This window comes from Narcine bancroftii, chromosome 3, assembly GCF_036971445.1.
Source record: "Narcine bancroftii isolate sNarBan1 chromosome 3, sNarBan1.hap1, whole genome shotgun sequence".
In the NCBI taxonomy this organism is placed as follows: domain Eukaryota; kingdom Metazoa; phylum Chordata; class Chondrichthyes; order Torpediniformes; family Narcinidae; genus Narcine; species Narcine bancroftii.
The window spans coordinates 275,283,296-275,301,702 of NC_091471.1; the positions used below are offsets into that span (position 1 = coordinate 275,283,296).

The 18,407-nt window shown below is 42.3% G+C and overlaps 1 long non-coding RNA gene across 1 annotated transcript; it reads right to left on the reverse strand.

The window, feature by feature from the left end:
- Positions 1-8,210: 8,210 nt before the first annotated feature.
- Positions 8,211-11,711, reverse strand: LOC138758800 (uncharacterized). The gene is made up of 3 exons (XR_011354476.1): positions 11,406-11,711; positions 10,992-11,043; positions 8,211-8,922 (listed from the first exon to the last, which is right to left on the reverse strand). It is a non-coding gene; the product is annotated as an uncharacterized lncRNA (long non-coding RNA).
- Between the last annotated feature and the right edge of the window lie 6,696 nt (positions 11,712-18,407).

Genomic DNA, 18,407 nt, shown 5'->3' on the forward strand with positions numbered 1-18,407 from the left:
GTTTTGTCAGTAGAAGATTTTTGTGAAGGAGATCAATTCATGTCATTTGAGCAATTGAGGAATAAATATGCCATACTGCATAATACATTTTTTTATTACTTTCAATTAAGAGCATATTTGAGGGATAAGCTTGGACCAACTATGATTTTATCTAGTTGTACCAAAGCAGAACTCCTTATTAGGATTGGAATTGTTAAAAAAAATTACTTATTTGGTAAATTCATTATTACAATCAGGGACTCCCAAACCAGGACTTTATAGATCTAGACCAGTGGTTCCCAACCTTTTACTTTACACTCACATACCACTTTAAGTATTCCCTATGCCATAAGTGTTCTATGATTAGTAAGTGATTGCTTAAGGTGGTATGTGAGTAGGAAGGGAAGGTTGAGAATCACTGCTCTACACCCAATTATTACTGAAATAGGCCTGCGGCTCTTGCACCCTGCACCTGGAGCCCCAGCTGGTCAGCGGGCCCCCACCAAACACGGACAGGCTGGGCCAGGGGCAAGCCCCAAGTCTGCACCCCACCATAGCAGCCTTGCCTGGGGAACCTCCGGGGTGTTTTGCAAGGCATGGGAAAGGTTGTGGTCCTGTGTGTTCCTGCCCACTTGACCCTGCATGGTACAGCCAGGTGTGGAAGTAATCAAGCCGCCTGTCCGGGGGCTCCAGGGCCCAGCAGAGGGGCAGAAGAAAGCTCGCCCGTACCGCCAGCACTCGGCCGCGGCAGGAGTAAACGCACACAGGCCGATTCCAGGGTGCACCACTCCATATCGTGGACAGGGGTCGTAGATCTCCAGATATGGTTCGACCTAAAAGGGGAGGAAGACCTCTTCAGCCCAGTTAAGCAACCTGCATAGGAGAAGGACACTCTGATATAAAACCTATGACCCAAGGACCTCGTGCCACGTTCCAGCTTGCTTGGCCACGACACACGAACCATGGGTGTAAAGGGTGGGGCCAGTACTGCGCACACTGCACTCCACCTAAGAGCTCCTTTGCACAGGCCCAAGGACATGTCCACGTTCTCCCCCTCAAAAGTTGTGAGTGGAAAGTAAAAGGTTGGGAACCACTGTTCTAGACAAAGATGGGAATCAGATTTAAATATTACAATTGATGAATGAACATTGGAGAATTTTTGTAGGGATTGTATGACTAATACATAAGTTCAATACAACTTTTTATATCACCAATATCTTACACCAAAGAAGATGAACAGATTGAAATCAGATTTATCAGATCACTATTTTAAGTGTGGTAAAGATGTAGAATCTTTTTAACATTCAGTGTGATCTTGTCCTAAAGTAAGGCCCTTTTGGACAGATTTATGTAATTTTTTTGATCAAGTTATAGGAATTGTATTTCCTCAAAGTCCTGATTTATTTTCATTAGGGAATATTGAAGGTACAAGACCTAAACTAAAATTATCAATCTACCAGTGGAATTTTTTTAATTAGCATTGGCAGTAGCGAGGAAATATATTGCAATCACTTGGAAATCTGATATAGCTCTGGCTATGCCAAGGTGGTATGTAAAAATTCAAGTTTTATTCCTTTGAAAAAAATTACCTAAAATTTGAGGAATAAATATCCTATGTTTTTACAAATTTGACGCCCGTATACCCAAATAATAGGATTAAATTTGTAATGATGTCCTTCCTCTGCCTCTAAACCTACAAGATTCTCCTGTGAGTGTTCATAATAGATCTAGAGATATGTGCAGGAGGACATGTTTCTCTGCAATCCAAAGACTTTCTTTTGCTTTTTTTTATTTCTCTTTATGCCTATAAAGTTATATTATTTTAGTTTTTTTTAATGAGGGGGTGTTTGGGAGGGAGGGGGGGGATGAAAGCCATCATGTATGTAATTTTAATTTGTTTATTGACATCATGTATTATTTCTTTTTCTTTCTTTTCTTTCTTTCTTTGGCTTGGCTTCGTGGACGAAGATTTATGGAGGGGTATGTCCACGTCTGCTGCTGGCTCGTTGGTGACTGACAAGTCCGATGCAGGACAGGCAGGCACGGTTGCAGCGGTTGCAAGGGAAAATTGGTTGGTTGGGGTTGGGTGTTGGGTTTTTCCTCCTTTGTCTTTTGTCAGTGAGGTGGGCTCTGCGGTCTTCTTCAAAGGAGGTTGCAGCCCGCCGAACTGTGAGGCACCAAGATGCATGGTTGGAGGCGATATCAGCCCACTGGCGGTGGTCAATGTGGCAGGCACCAAGAGATTTCTTTAAGCAGTCCTTGTACCTCTTCTTTGGTGCACCTCTGTCTCAGTGGCCAGTGGAGAGCTCGCCATATAACACGATCTTGGGAAGGCGATGGTCCTCCATTCTGGAGACGTGACCCACCCAGCGCAGACGCTCCTGTTTGGCTCCGAATCATGGGTCCTCTACCGGCATCACCTATGGCTCCTAGAACGCTTCCATCAGTGCTGTCTCCGCTCCATCCTCAACATTCATTGGAATGACTTCATCACCAACATCGAAGTACTCGAGCTGGCAGAGTCTGCAAGCATCGAATCCACGCTGCTGAAGACCCAACTGTGCTGGGTGGGTCACGTCTCCAGAATGGAGGACCATCGCCTTCCCAAGATCGTGTTATATGGCAAGCTCTCCACTGGCCACCGAGACAGAGGTGCGCCAAAGAAGAGGTACAAGGACTGCTTAAATGTATTATTTATAACAATTATAACTACTACATGTATGGAAAATTTTTAAATACTTATTCAAAAAGCATACAACCCTGAGATTCTTTCTCCTGCAGGCAAAGTAAAATTACCACTTATTGGAGGTGCAAAAAAATTGTACATAGTGTATACATGTAAACAAAGAACTGTAAACAAACAAACAAACTGATTGTGCAAAATCAATAATGTGCACAAGTAAGAGCTCTTAAGTGAGTCTCTGATTGAATTTGTTGTTGAAGAGTCTGATGGTGGAGAGGTAGCATCTGTTCCTGAACCTGGTGGCACCTATACCTCTTTCCTGATGGGTAATGTGGATCCTTTATGATACAACATTTCCTGTAGATCTCCTTGAGAGTGGAGAGGCTTTTGCCTGTGATGTCCTGGGCTGTGTCCACTATCTTTTGGAGGGCTTTATACTTAGGGGTATTGGTGTCCCCATACCAGACCATGATGCAAACAGTCAGCACACTTTCCACTTCACATCTGTAGAAATTTGCCAGGGTTTCTGGTGTCATACCAAATCTCTGCAAACGTTATAGGGTGAAGGCCAGGCAATGGGGCTAAGTGGGAGAATGGATCAGCACATGATTGAAAGGTGGGGCGGATTTGATGGGCTAAACAGCTTATTTCTTCTATGTCTTATGGTCTTAACCTTGGTCTCCAGAGATAGAGGTCGCTATGAGCATTGTGTGGTGACCCCTAACAATAGAGGTAAAAGAGAGTCCCTTCAGAGTAAAAATGCAAAAATGGCCGAGGAACTCAGCAGGTCCTACAGCATCCACAGGAGGCAAAAGCACACAACTGATGCCTCAGGCCTGAGCCCCTCCCCGAGGTGCAAAAAAGTAAGCAGGTTTTTGATATGAAGGAGTCTAGGATTTCTAAAATAAGAATAGGAAATGCTGTAAATGCTCAAGAGGTCAGGCTACATCGTCTGAGGATCTATTAAAACACTTTCAACCTGAAACATTAACTCTGCTTCTCTTCCCACAGATGAGAGCTGATCTTCCAAATATTTGCAACATTTCCTGCTTTTATTTTAGATTTGCAAGATCTGCAGTTCATTTTGCAGGGTTTCACTGTGCAGATTATTTTTCTGAGAAGTCTGGAACTTATACCATCTAAAAAGAAAGAGGCATTCCTCATGTAGGAAGATGATGGAAGTCCAATAATAATTAAGAAAAAATCCTAAGGATTTCTCCAATTGTCTAGTGAGGAATTGGAGTCACAGTTTAATTTTTTTCTAAGCAATATTAAGCATTTATTGTGATCGAGAGAGAAGCAATTAATGCTCTACTCAAAAATGCTTGCATGCCAGAAATAAATTAAGAGCATTTAAACTATTAAATATTTAATGTTCTGCACTGATCCCCACTGTGTTTGTTAAAACAACTATTGCAATGTTTATAAAGAGCTTATATTTGTATATAGTTTTTCATGCTCACAGGATGTTCCTTGTCCTTAATTCATAAAGATATAGAAAGAGACCATTTTGCCCCATTCAGTTCACAACAACCCAAGGCACGATCTCATTAATTTTCCGGAACACCCATTCTCTCCACAATCTTTCACTGCAGATTCTACCACTCACCTAAACACTAGGGACTACTCTCATTGGTTGCCAAATCACTCATCTGGGAATGTGTGAAGAAACCAGAGAACTTAAAGGAACACCATGTGTGTCACAAGGGAAGCGTGCAAATATCACGGCAGGACTGATCCTGGGTCTGGTCCCAACAGACAGGAATCTCCCAGCTGTATCACTGTGCCATCTCACACAGTCATTTACTAATTTCCCACTGATGTTTTTAAGGAGATGATGCACCATTGTGTACATGAAACATGATTTTTTTTCAGAAATGGACCAGATGAATTAATCTCTACACATCTGTAATGTTTTGCACATTAAAACAAAAGTACTTAATTGGTAAACCTGGCACTGCTGTGTACTGGCAAATATTCCTTTTCCCTTACAGTTCCGATGCAGTGCCTCAACACAAAACATCAATGTGCAAATGTGCCTCCTTGGATGCTGCTTGACCAACTGAGCTTTTCCACAATTAGGTTAAAAATGGGCAATCATCAACTTTAGCCAAAACAGGAGGCCCTGTTGAAAGAGGATTTGGGAATTCTCGATTATCTTTTTTTAAAAAAAAATGGGATTGATCCTCACCAAGTTATGTCAGAGAATTCAAGTTCTCTGTGCTTAGCAAGGAATTCAGAATCTTTGCAGCACATAAAGTCTGGGTCCAGTGCCTACCAAGGACCCAGTAACAAAGCAATCGGAATCTTTTTCTCACTGCAACCCTATTGTGATCACAAGACAAAGGAGCAGAAGTGGCCACTCAGCCCATCGAGTCTGTTCTGTAAATCTACACTAGTTCCAATTTCTGGCCTTTTCCCCATATCCCTTGATGCCCTCACTAATGAGATACTTGTCTAATTCTTGATTAAATACTCCCAGTGATCTGGCTTCCACTGCTGTATGCGGCAGCGAGTTCCACAGATCCACGACCTTCTGGCTAAAGAAGTTCTTCCTAATCTCTGTTTTATATGGATAACCTCTAATTTTCAGACTATGACCCCTTGTCCTCACTTCACCCACCAAGGGAAAAATCTTACCCTATGAGGTCTACCCTATCGAAGCCTTTCAAAATACGAAATGCCTCTATGAGATCTCCTCTCATTCTCCTATACTCCAATGAATAAAACCCAAGAGCTGCCAAACACTCCTCATACATTGGCCTTTGCATTCCAGGAATCATCCTAGTAAATCTCCTCTGCACCTTTTCCAACAACATCACATCCTTTCTAAGATAGGGGGCCCAAAACTGCATACAGTACTCCAAAAGAGGTCTTACCAGTGTCCCATAGAGCCTCATCAACACCTTTTGACTCTTGTACACTATTCCTCTTGAAATGAATGCCAACATAGCATTCGCTTTCCTCACTACCAATTTCACCTGGTCATTAACTTTTAGGTTTCCCTGCACAAGGAAACCCAGGTCCCTTTGCACATCCAAGGTCTGAATTTTCTTCCCATCCAAATAGTATTCTGCATGTATGTTTCCACTGCCAAAATGTACAACTGTACATTTCTCTATGTTAAATTTCATCTGCCATAATTTTGCCCAGTCTCCTCCCTTCTGCAACTTTATTGTTTCTATTACACTTGCCACTCCGCCTCCTATCATGGTGTCATCCGCAAATTTGGCCACAAAACCATTCATACCACAATCCCAATCATTAATATAAATTGTAAACAGCAGCGGCCCCAATACCAATCCCTGCGGAACACCACTAGTTACAGGCAGCCATCCAGAACGGGAACCCTTAATTTCAACCCTTTGCTTCCTGCCTATCAGTCACTTTCCTGCCCAGTTTAATAACTTCCCTGTAATTCCATGGGCCCTCATCTTATTTAGCAGGCATATGTGGCACCTCATTGAAAGCCTTTTGAAAATCTAAATGGATAACATCCACAGCCTCTCCTTTGTCTATCGTACTTGAGATTTCTTCAAAAAACTCTAATAGGTTGGTCAGGCAGGATCTACCCTACAAAAAACAGACTTGGACCTATCCTGTCATGCCAGAGGTACAGCCACTGATGCCTTCCCTAGCCTGACCGTCCTCCCCCCCCCCCCCCCCCCACAATAGTACTCAAGGAGAACTACCTATTGTTGAGGGCTACAGGCAAGGAGGCCCTTTCTTGTACCTGTCGCTTCCCTTTCCCTCTTCTATCTATAACTCACTGATCCTCCTCCCGTGGCCCTGGTGAGACCACCTGGCTATAACTCCTATCTTTGACGGCCTCACTCTCCCTGACCAGAGCGAGGTAATCGAGCTGCAGCTCCAGTTCCTTAACACGGTCCCTGAGACGCTGCAGCTCAGCCCACCTAGTGCAGAGATGAATGTTCAGGAAGCTAGAAGAGTCCAGGACCTCCCACATCTGGCATTGAGAACAGAAAACTGCCCTCACACATGTCCCTTCTCTCTCCCCCCATCACCATACAAAGAGGAAAAAATATATATATGTGACAAATACACAGTCTTACCTTAATCCAGATACACTTGACCTCAGCCTCTGCTCGCTGAAGCCTCTCGAGCCAAAGCCTCGAAGCCCCACTCCTGCACCAGGCCCTTCACTCACTGGGCTACTCCTTTGCCTTATCCTCCTTCTATTGGCCCTTGACCAATTAATCACGTCATTCACCTCGCTCCTCCTCCTCCTCCAAACACTGCCTGAGCTCTGTTCGCCACCTCCTCCGACTTGCTGCTCGAACTGACTAGGCTTAAGCCCCAGTAAGGACCTGAATTTATGACCTTGCCTTCCTCCTCACTCTCACCTCATTCCTCCTCCTCTGAACACATTCAGGAATCCTTCGGCACCCAGTTCTGATATCTGGAACCCCTCCAGCCAGTTCTTGAGCCAGTTTCCAGCGGTCCACAGCCTGGTGTAAATTTGTTGACCGCATAGCCTGCGTAGGTTCTTCGCCTTGAGCCACCAATAGCCCCACCACCTTTCAACCACAGAAACCCTCCCTAGTTTGGTGCTGTGGACACCAACCCATTTGTTGGCTACTCTGCTTCTCATTCTCAAATGGGAGTTGTTCTCCCTGTTTTCTGGTACCTTGTGCCAGTCCTTTGCTTCTCTGGAGTTTGCAACCCCTCGTGGCTGCTATACCGCCATCTTGGACACAACCCCGCAGTCCCAGATTCCTCAAATAAAAGCACCATTGACTCCATTTACAGGCCGTTTAAAGCTGTATGGAGCTGACAGCAGTCAGAGTGGGTGGTTGAACTCCACAGGAGATCTGTGACTCCACTCCCTGCTCTCCATGGAACCGCACAGCAGCAGCATTGCTGTTAGAGCAGCTCTATAGGCTTTAAACTTGATCAACTTTATCCTAGAACCAAGCCTCAAGGCAAAATAGGATCAAGGGTTGAATATTTTAATTGAGTTTAAAACCAGATTTCAATAAATTACTGGGAGGCCCTTACGTTGCATAGCCAATGAATGTTAGGTATTAAGAAAGTTTTACTACTGTGATTAATTCTCATTATTAACTGATTAATAAAGTTCTTAACTAGATCCTTTCATGTTACTTGATTGCAGGAAGCACAATCCTATAATGCAACTTTATGTATTACAAAGTCTGTGAAGGAAAAATATATTTTTCAACTGTGCTTTCATGCTATTATTAATTCACCAGTATAGGTCACAGGTGCAAAATGGATAGGTTATTATGGCACAATTGACTGATTTACTAATAGTGTGAAATTGTATAGCAGAAGCCAATCTTATCAATATGCAACTCTGTGTGATCTCATACGAGTTACTGCAGAATGATGCACGTGGTTGAGATCAGTGTCTCGCCTTAATTTAGACTTCATTTCTTAAACGCATGGAGTCTAAATAAAACAGCCAAAATGTATCTTAGGAACTTATCTTTCTAAAAATGATTCTACCAAATAAACATCATAAATGAGTTGAAGAATGAAATGTTATCTTTTATTTAAAGAAAGACACAAAAAGGACACAGAGCTTGGAACAGCATTCTACTTCTGAAAGGTTGTGGGGTGTAAATCAGTTGAACCTCATCCTTGTCAATGAAGTGTCACATAGTTTCAAGGAATCCTTTCAGAATTATTAACATCCAAACTTACAAACTAGAAGCAGTAGGTTTATCTGATGGTAACCCCTACTGCAACTTCCTGTCTAGCCTTAAATCCACTTGATCATCAAGAATCTTTCCACTTCCACCTCAAAAATAATCAAAGTCTGCCTCCACAGCAGTCTGATGGAATGCTCCAAAGCCACAGGACCCTTTCAGAAAAACAGTTTCACCTCCTCACAGTCATACCTACTGGACGTGGACAATGTAGTCATTTTCATATATGAATGGCAAGTCAAATCTCCTCTACATTTCAAGATTCCATTATTGTGATGTAATAGTACAGAACATGTAATATTACATGAAATTGCCTTTAGTCACCATTAGTGTCACTTGGTACCCCTTACAGTAAGAGGGAAACAGAAGAAAAAGAGTCCTTCCAAGTTGCTGAGTGTCTGTGGATTCACCTCCAGTGGTCCCACTGTTTTTGCAGCCGCACAAACTCCAGTTCAATTTATCAGCAATCTGAGTTTCAAACCTCCAGTACAATCAGGAAGCTTTCAGAACCCAAGGCCCTTTGGGAGCCCTTCTTGCCCTCAGCATCCTCTTGAATCCTGGCTTTGGTTCCTGTGTTAACAGGAATCAAACAATAAATCATATCATCACACACTTCCCTCAATACAAATTCAATGAAGGTATTATTGAGTCTACTTCAATTTGTTCAATTTTCAGTTTGCAAATGTTGCAGAAGAAGCATTAGTGGATGAAGTGTGTAGGAAAGATTGATTAGAATGGCTCCTGGGATGAGGTTCAGCTATACAATTAGGCTGGAGGAAGCTGAGGCTATCATTTTCAGATAAAAGAGGTTGAGAAAAAAATTGATAAAGATGTACAAATTGGAGACTAATAGAAGGAAGTTGCTTCAAAAAAAAATCAGACATATTAAATGAAGCTTTTGTGGCAAAAGTAGAAAGGACTTGAGGCAGCATGGTTAGCGGAATGCTATTACTGCACCCAGCAACCCAGGTTAGAATCCAGTGCTATCTGTAAGGAGTTTGTATGTCTCCCTGTGTCTGCATGGATTTCCTCCAGGTACCCAAATCAAAAAACATACAGGGTTTGTAGGTTATTTGGGGGGGAGGGGGGTAAGGGCTCGTGGGCCAGAAGGGCTCGTGGGCCAGAAGGGCTCGTGGGCCAGAAGGGCTCGTGGGCCAGAAGGGCTCGTGGGCCAGAAGGGCTCGTGGGCCAGAAGGGCTCGTGGGCCAGAAGGGCTCGTGGGCCAGAAGGGCTCGTGGGCCAGAAGGGCTCGTGGGCCAGAAGGGCTCGTGGGCCAGAAGGGCTCGTGGGCCAGAAGGGCTCGTGGGCCAGAAGGGCTCGTGGGCCAGAAGGGCTCGTGGGCCAGAAGGGCTCGTGGGCCAGAAGGGCTCGTGGGCCAGAAGGGCTCGTGGGCCAGAAGGGCTCGTGGGCCAGAAGGGCTCGTGGGCCAGAAGGGCTCGTGGGCCAGAAGGGCTCGTGGGCCAGAAGGGCTCGTGGGCCAGAAGGGCCCATTACTGTACTGTACAATATGTCTAAATTTAAGACATGTCACCAAAGGCATTTCATTTAATTTTTCTAAAAAAGAGATACAGCACACTAGTAATGCCTTCTGGTCCACAAACCCACGTCATCCATTTACATCCATGTGACCAATTACTCTACTAACTCAGTATGTCTGGAGTGTGGGAGGAAACAAGAGCACCCAGAGGAAACCTGCAAGGTCATAGGGAGAACCTATCAACTTCTTACAGACAGTACCAGATTTGCAATGATCTTCAATTCCCCTCCCCTCGAGGTGGAGTAAACAGGAACAGTGAATCCAGGAGGAAATTGTATGGGCACCAGAGAGGAAAACTAGCAGGACAAAGGAACAAGCAAGCCTTTGAGACTGTTGCTATGTTCCCACACAGTGGGCCGTAGCTCCTTCAAGTGATGGAAGTACATGAACAATCTTGACATCGCTTTGACATTCATTGCCAGCATCCAGTATTGTTCAGAGGTCAATGTAACTCTTTACAATGTGTAAACCTTCAGAATTGCAGACACCCAAGTTCATATTCAGTTTGGAAGAGATGTATTTATGCTTTTCTGTTTCTGATCTATCAAATTTCTTCATCGATTCAGTCGAAAAGTCAGTCATTTCCTGCAGTTTTTTTTTCCTGATCTTGAGCCTACAATTTACAGTCAGATATGGCTTAAAATGATTTTAAACAATTTATGGGCAGCTCCAATTGCCTGGATTTTCCTACCACAGATTGCTTTGACATTTGAGCAATTACCTTAAAGGGAAAGCAGCATTAGGAGCTAAACAGCTCCCTTATGCACTTCACACTTGAATATTCACATTCGGCAGCCCAGTAGGTTCGCACGTTTTAATAAAACTGGTCTTCTGCAGTGATGAGAATGGTTTTTGGACCTGACGCAGAGTTTTAAACATTGAAACTGAAATCATATGGAGTGTATCAACACTACCGAGACGGCCTCCATAGTGTGACATTGTTTATGTATTACCAAGCAAGTCTAACAACTTCTCCAGAGGACCTCCAGTAAACAGTTAGAAAATCTTACTCTGACCAGCTGCTGAGTAGTGAAGTCCAAGGTGATTCATACATTAATTCTCATCATAAGAAAATTGAAAAAAATAGTTATATTTGTCTTACCAAATGACCGCTCATCTAACAAAAATAGTTGGAAGTGCTGAGTTGACAGGTACTTGTGGAAAGAGAAACAGTTAACATTAAAACTCAAATCAGATACTATTCATTGTCATGTAATAAAACAAACGCAATATTGCACAAAATTGCCATTAGTCTGCCTTAATTGACAGTATACCATAAGGCAGTCAAGGATTCACAATTAGCATTGCCTGGCTACTCTTACAGGCTGAGAAAGAGCAGCAAAAGAGAGTTCCCCAGAGTCACCCAGTGTCCATGGATTCACCTCCAGCACTTTTGAAGCCTCTGCAGTGGCACAAGCTCCTGTTCAAACCACCGGCAACCCAAGCCCAGATCCAAACCTCCAACACGATGAGCCCTTCTTGCCCTTAGCAACCTCTTGAATCCCAGATCTGATACCTGATCCTTATGAGGCAGTCTCCAGCAGCCCACTGTCCGGTTTGAGTCTTTTGACCTCAAGTTGTCAGCAGCTCAGCCTGCTTTAGTTCCTCGCCCGCAAGTCAGTATCAGCTTGCTGCCTGTCCTCAAACTTTGTGTTTCTCTATATTGAAACATCTTGTTTAAATGGTGCACATAGTGACAAACAACCCGATATCCATCCTTCAACCAGTAGAGTTAAGTAACTCTACTGTTTGTCAGAGCTTCACGTGCAAATTGACTGCAACGTTACAAGCTCACACAATCTTAAGTACTGTTCTACCTATGGGATGTCCTAAAAGGAATGTGAAAGATGAAGGCACTTTTTCTTTAATTTCCACAGAAATATTGCCTGCTGCTCTGAACTGAAGGATGCCCTCATCACCAATTTTCCTTTTAAAGGGCTGCAGATCTTGTTTTATTTCTGACTCCCATGCCTAGAGACAAATACACGCCAGCTGTGGCAGGGAGTGCAAGCCATTACAGCCTACAAAGTGAGGGCAAACAGCATAGATGGCTGTGATGTTTCATTACCTGATGAGCTGAACACCTTTTATGCCTGCTTTGAGAAGAACCAAACAGTGCCTACTAGAATTCCTGCAAAGCCTGAGGACCCTGTGATATCTGTCTCTGAGGACGACATCAGAACATCATTCAAGAGGGTGAACCCTCACAAGGCATCAGGCCCTGACAGCATACCTGGCAGGATACTGAAAATCTGCACCAACCAACTAGCTGGAGTGTTCACGGACACTTTCAAACTCTCATTGCTGCAGTCAGAGGTTCCCACCTGCTGAAAAGGCATCGATCATCCCAGTGTTGAAGAGCAGTGAGCTGCCTCAATGACTCTTGCTCTGTAGCACTAACTTCTACTGTGATGAAATGTTTTGAGAGGCTGGTCATGGCCAGAATTAACATGGACCCAAACAAAGATCTAGACCCACTGCAATTCGCCTATCGTCACAATCGCTCCACAGCAGATACAATATTGCTGGCTCTCCATTCAGCTCTGGACTTCCTCGAAAACAGCAATTCATACAGAGGGCTCAGTAGTGGAGAAGATCAAAAACTTCAAATTCCTGGGTGTCTGATGATCTGTCCTAGAGCCTCCTTGTTGATGTAATCATGAAGAAGGCTCGCCAGCAGCTATGCTTGTGAGGTGTTTGAGGAGATTCGGTTTGTCGCTGAAAACTCTCAAACTTCTACAGGCGTATGTACTATGGAGAGAGTTCTGGCTGGTTGCATTACTGTGTTATGAACTAACAACCTTTTTAATTATTTTTGGGAATAAAGGAATTTTGTTAGCACTAACACAGGAACAGCAATAGAAAATTCACCAGACAATGGTAAATTCAAAATAATAGTTTTTTAATTAAACTATTAACAACATAACATTTCTTACTTATCTCTAAACTTACTTAACTCTAAACTTAACCCCACTATGCATAAATGTGTCGGTGTCATTAAAGCCCCACTCCGAAAAATCAATCTTTAAAATTTCAACATCATTTTAGTCTTGATTGAAGGTCTTAAATTCTCAGTTCAGAAATAGTTATAAAGTACTTTTTAAACATTATTGCTTCAGGCCTCTTTACTCACAATGTGGCTATTTTCTTCCACGATGAATTCACAAACCAGACAAGGGTTAAATGAAGTGGCCATTACAAAAATAGACCCAGTAGAAATCTGTCTTCTTATCCAAAGAAACAGCGAAATGGTCTTCCTTATTTCAAAAGCCATTGATTTTGCATCCCCCTTTTCCCTGGAGTAACACAAACAACAGCACCAAGTAACTCAACCCTGTCTTTCACAAGGTTTCAACGCCTGTGTTACAGGGGCTTTGACTTCTGTACTCTCCAAACTGAACTCTTCCAAAGCTGAACTCAAAATGTTTAAATTCAGAAATATATTTCTCCAAATCATGTGACCATTACTTAATTATTGAGGCGAGTCCCATTTTTTGGAAACCACATGATCATCAGTTTTATTTCTACCAAAATTCTGTTCCTTTTTCAAACCCATTCGATATCCATAACAACCTCTGACCTCGTCTCTGTTCAAGAGGCTTAAGTAGCTTTGATTAAAAACAGATGGTTTCCTTCAGCAGTTCTTGAATAATTAAGACCCACTTGAAATCCATTAGTTCTGTCCTTCCCAGACATGTCAACTCCGAGAATGAGCAGACTTTTCTGAAAACAATGGTTCTCTATAAATATGATGTGACTTGAGCATGTCCGTGTACCAACCCACAGCTAACTTACTAAGAATACAGATGCAATATTTTAACTATAATTTATTTTTAAGACATTTTTATAAAAAGAAATACAATTTAACATTAAATTAAAAGCTAAATGCATTGCGACTGTCTGGTATGGAGGTACCAAATCTCAGGAGAAGAAAAAACTACAGAGGGTTGTTAACTCAGCCTGCATCACAGGCACCAGACTTCACTCCATTGAGGACATCTATAGGAGGTGGTATCTTAAAAAAAGAAGCCTCTATCCTCCAACCAATGCCCTCTTCACTCTGCTACCATCAGGGAAAAAGGTACAGGAGCCCAAGGAATGAGCACTCAATGACAAAAGGACAACTTCTTCCCCACTGCCATCAGATTCCTGAATAATCAAATGAACCAAAGACTGCCTTATTTTTTGTGCACTATTATTTTTTTATAATATTGTAAGATGGTTATAATATGAATGTTCGCATTTCGTGACTTGTTCATGGCAATAAATTCCAATTCTGACTCCTTTCACTTTGGCAGCTCATGGAGGCAAAAGGAATGCAATAGACACTAAAATCAACTGCATTTATTTGTGACATTTCAAGCCATTTTAGATTTGCATGATTAATTATGCAAACTGCTTCCCCACTCTCCTCAATTGACAGCAAAATGTGTGGAGTTCTCAAATCGTTAGCACAAATTGCAAATATAACAGTGTTTGCCACTTCTTATAATCAGTGTTTTATAGTGTGGCATGTGACACATTTGTGAGCCATTTGCTTCTGCAGAGATGTGCTGGGACTAGCCACATCCTTGAACCATTGAACCATTCAGGCTGCAATCAGAAATACAGCTAATGTCTGCTGTGAGGGGAGGTGTCTGGCAATAAGCCACAGAGCAGCTGCTGTTTAACATGCATCAGTTTGAGTTCTTATTTGCAAAATTTACTAATTGACAAGGAAAGTGATTATTGCAAGGTTATCAAAAAAAATGGGCCATTACTTGGAGGCAGAAGTGAATTGGTTTCACATCTGCTCAAATGCAAGTAGTATCCTGGAATTAATATTCAATTAACCTCTTCTGTTAATATCACTCCTCTTTTATTCATTTGCACAAAATGGGCTTCACAAGCATGCCCAGCTCTCACTGCCCATCCGTAGTCAATCATAGTGAGCCTTCCTGAACCTCTGCAAATGCCCCATAGAAAGTTCCAATGATTCAGACCTTATTGCATGAAGCAATTCTAATTAGCATGTTGCCAGAATGTTTCAATAAGGATTCTCACTGCAAGACAAAGGTGACTCAACTGGATTAGTCAATGAGTAGAGCATCACAACACAGAAACAGACTGCTTCAGCCCTCCTAGTCTGTGCCGAACCATTTTTATGCCTAATCACCCTGAACTGCACCCAATCCATAGCCCTCCATAACTCTCCCATCCATGTACTGACCAAATTCTTCTTGAAAATGAATCTGTATTCACCGTTTCAGCTGGAATCTCATTCCACACTCCCACCACTCTCTGTTCCACCTTATATTCCCCTAAGCTTTTCCCCTTTACCCTTAACTCATGTCCTCTGGTTTGTATATCACCTACCCTCAGTAGAAAAAAACCTACCTACATTAACTCTGTCTATCTCCTTCATAATTTTACCTATCAAATCTTCCCTCATTCTTCTACACTCCAGGGAATAAAGTCCGAGTAAAAACACAATACTGGAGAAACTCAACAGGTCAGTGTCCTTTACATAGCAAAGATAAAAATGCATAACAATTTATTTCAGGCTTGAGCCCTTCATCAAGGTATGGGAATAACCACATTATCATCCAGACCATTGATATAGACAAACAACAATGGTCCCTGAGGCACACCACTGGTCGCAGACCTCCAGTCTGAGAAGCAGTCATCCTCCATCACCATACCCGTGGCTAAGGACATTTTAAATATTTCTCCCAGGCCCACTGCATTTTCTACACTAGCCTCCCTCAAGGTCCAAGGAAATATATCGTCAGGCCCTGGGTATTTATCCACCCTCATTTGCTTTAAGACAACAAGCATTTCCTCGTCTTTAATCTGCATAGGCCATGACCTCGCTGCTCGTTTTCCTTACTTCTCTCAACTGTCACTTTCCTGAGTGAATACTAATGCAAAAAAAAAAACCATTTATGATCTCTGAAATTTCTTTCGGCTCCACTCTGATCTTCAAGGGGACTAATTTTGTTCCTTGTGCTTATATACTCAAAATTCTTAGGGTTTAAAAAAAAATTCTAAACAGATAGCACAGTAACAGGGCATTTCTGCCCATGCCGCCCAATTTACACCTAATTAACCTACTGCTCCATACGTTTCCTTCACATTGTCTGCCAAAGCAACTTTATGTCTTTTAGCCATCCCGATTTCTTTCCTGAGGTTTTTCTTGTATTTTTTATAGTCCTCAAGCATCTCATTTGCTCCGTGTTGCCTATACCTACTATGCACCTCTCTTCTTCCAAACCAGATCCTCAATATCCCTTGAAAACCAAGCTTCCTTATGCCTGTTAACTTTTGCCTTTAATCCTAATAGGAGCATACAAACTCTGTACTCTCAGCATTTTTTCGACTTCCATCACACTTCCTTACCTGAAAAACAACTTATCTCAATCCACAGATACTAGATCCTTTCTCATTTCCTCATTGGTGATTTATGGTTAGCAAGGTGGTATGAGAGTGGAAAGAAAAAAAGTTGAGAACCATTGTTCTAGAATCTCTATTTCTTCACACTAAGGCAATCACAATAGGATGTTAAGATTTTATACAAATTCTCCATTATACTTGGGCATTCCATGTGTGCTGCTTCAGAGTTCAGTATTCTCTTAGTTTTAATGATCTCTTTTTGTTTAGGAATTGTTTTGAAACTCTTACAAACCTAAATGCCATGTATCCCTGTTCTTAAGCATTACTCAGATTTTACTTCATTCAGGGCCTAATTGGTGCAGTTTATAAATAATGTACTTGCTCATTTAAACAGTCATCCATTCCAAGCAGAGGAAAAAGTGAGCTAACATGACAAGTACCTTTCATTGGAAGGGCCAGTGACCAGAAATTGAACATCGAGACACGAGGGTTACCATCTTCCTGAAGGATGAGTCACTGTGCCTTGAATTCACATTGATGTCTGACACGGTTGCAAGAAATTCCATTGGCAGGAAGTTCAGAGCTGGTGTAGAATACTGGATTAAACAGGCATTGGAAAGCAAGCGTCAGCTTTCTGGAGATACTCCACACAAGGAGCCACCTTAACTACCTTCTGTCTCTCCAATGTAGGGAGCCTGCATTGTGAGCAAGCTCACACAGCAGAGCAGCGTAGCTCGCGCAACATAATTACAGTGCAGCAACCCTGATTCAAATTCAGCATTGTCCCCAAGGAGTATACTTTCTCCCCATTTCCTTTGGGTTCTCAGGTTTCCTTTCACCATTCAAAACATACCAGGGTTTGTAGGTTAGTTGGGCGTAATTAGACTCTTGAGCCAAAAAGGCCTGTTTCTCTGCTACATGTCTAAACTTTTTTAAAAAAAATTAAAAATACCAGAGACCAGCTATTCTCAACCTATTTTTGGCTACAAGCCCCTTAGGACTCTACTGAAAATTTATGGGCTCCCCACCCTGTGAGGCAGTCATTTTGTTGGTTTATTCTGTACATAGAACAACAGCACAGTACAGGCCCTTCAGCCCTCAATGTTGTGCTGACCCATATACCCCTTCAAACAAATTTCAGTCTGTGGGACACCCCCCCCTAAAATGTGCTGTGGCCACCCCCATTGAGAATGGCTGCCATAGGCTAACCTGAAAGGTGAGTAATGAATTGCTGTTCACCTTGACGGAGTTTTTAGGTCTTTGGACGATGGGAAGTGGAAACCAAGGGTTGGCATTGGACCTTCTGGAGATGCACACAAAGCTGCTCAGAGGAATCAGTGCTCGTGAAGATGAAGATTACAATCTTGCTTCTTAAAATTATATGCCCCTTAATTTTAATCCAATTCAAAGCCTTGTGTATAAAATTACTTCCTTTATCCAAATACTCTGAAGGGAGTTCGGCATTGAAAGATCGATGGCAACCAGAAAATTCACATATGTGGCATCTGCAATCCCCATAGGTGCCAGATACTGGGGACTTTACTGTCTACCGCATTCCATGTCTGGGAGTGGGTTTCAATAAATTGTGCCAGAAAGTTGTTCATCATTTCACTATTAACCTTTATTTAAATAAAGCACCATTTTTGTCAGTGAAATAAAATTGAAGAATTGCAAAGCCAACCTCCCAGTCTACTATCTTCTAGATAAATGTCACCCATTCTTTGAGACCACGTGGTTGTCTTTTTCTTAAAAAAAGAATGTTTCTGCACAAACTCTTATTGACATAATCACCGATTGCATTCACTACGTTAAAAATGGAAACCTCACTAATTTGGGTATTATTTTGCAAGACGATGACCAACTTTTAAACATTATTTTTCAAAAGGATAGAACTGTGAAATGTCATTGCATCAGAACTTGAGAGGGATTCAAATTGTGGTCATGCTACCTGAGAAGTAATTGGTCATCACTGTTTAGAGAAAGATCATTGCAGCTTCTAATAAGGTCAGATGCGATATTTTAAAATTTGGTTCAATTAACTTTGTGCACCTCTACCAGATACATGGCATTTGGTGTAAAGCAGGTAGCTCCATCATTCAGGACAAAATTCCAACAGGCCCATTTTGATGTAATCAAAGTGGACCTT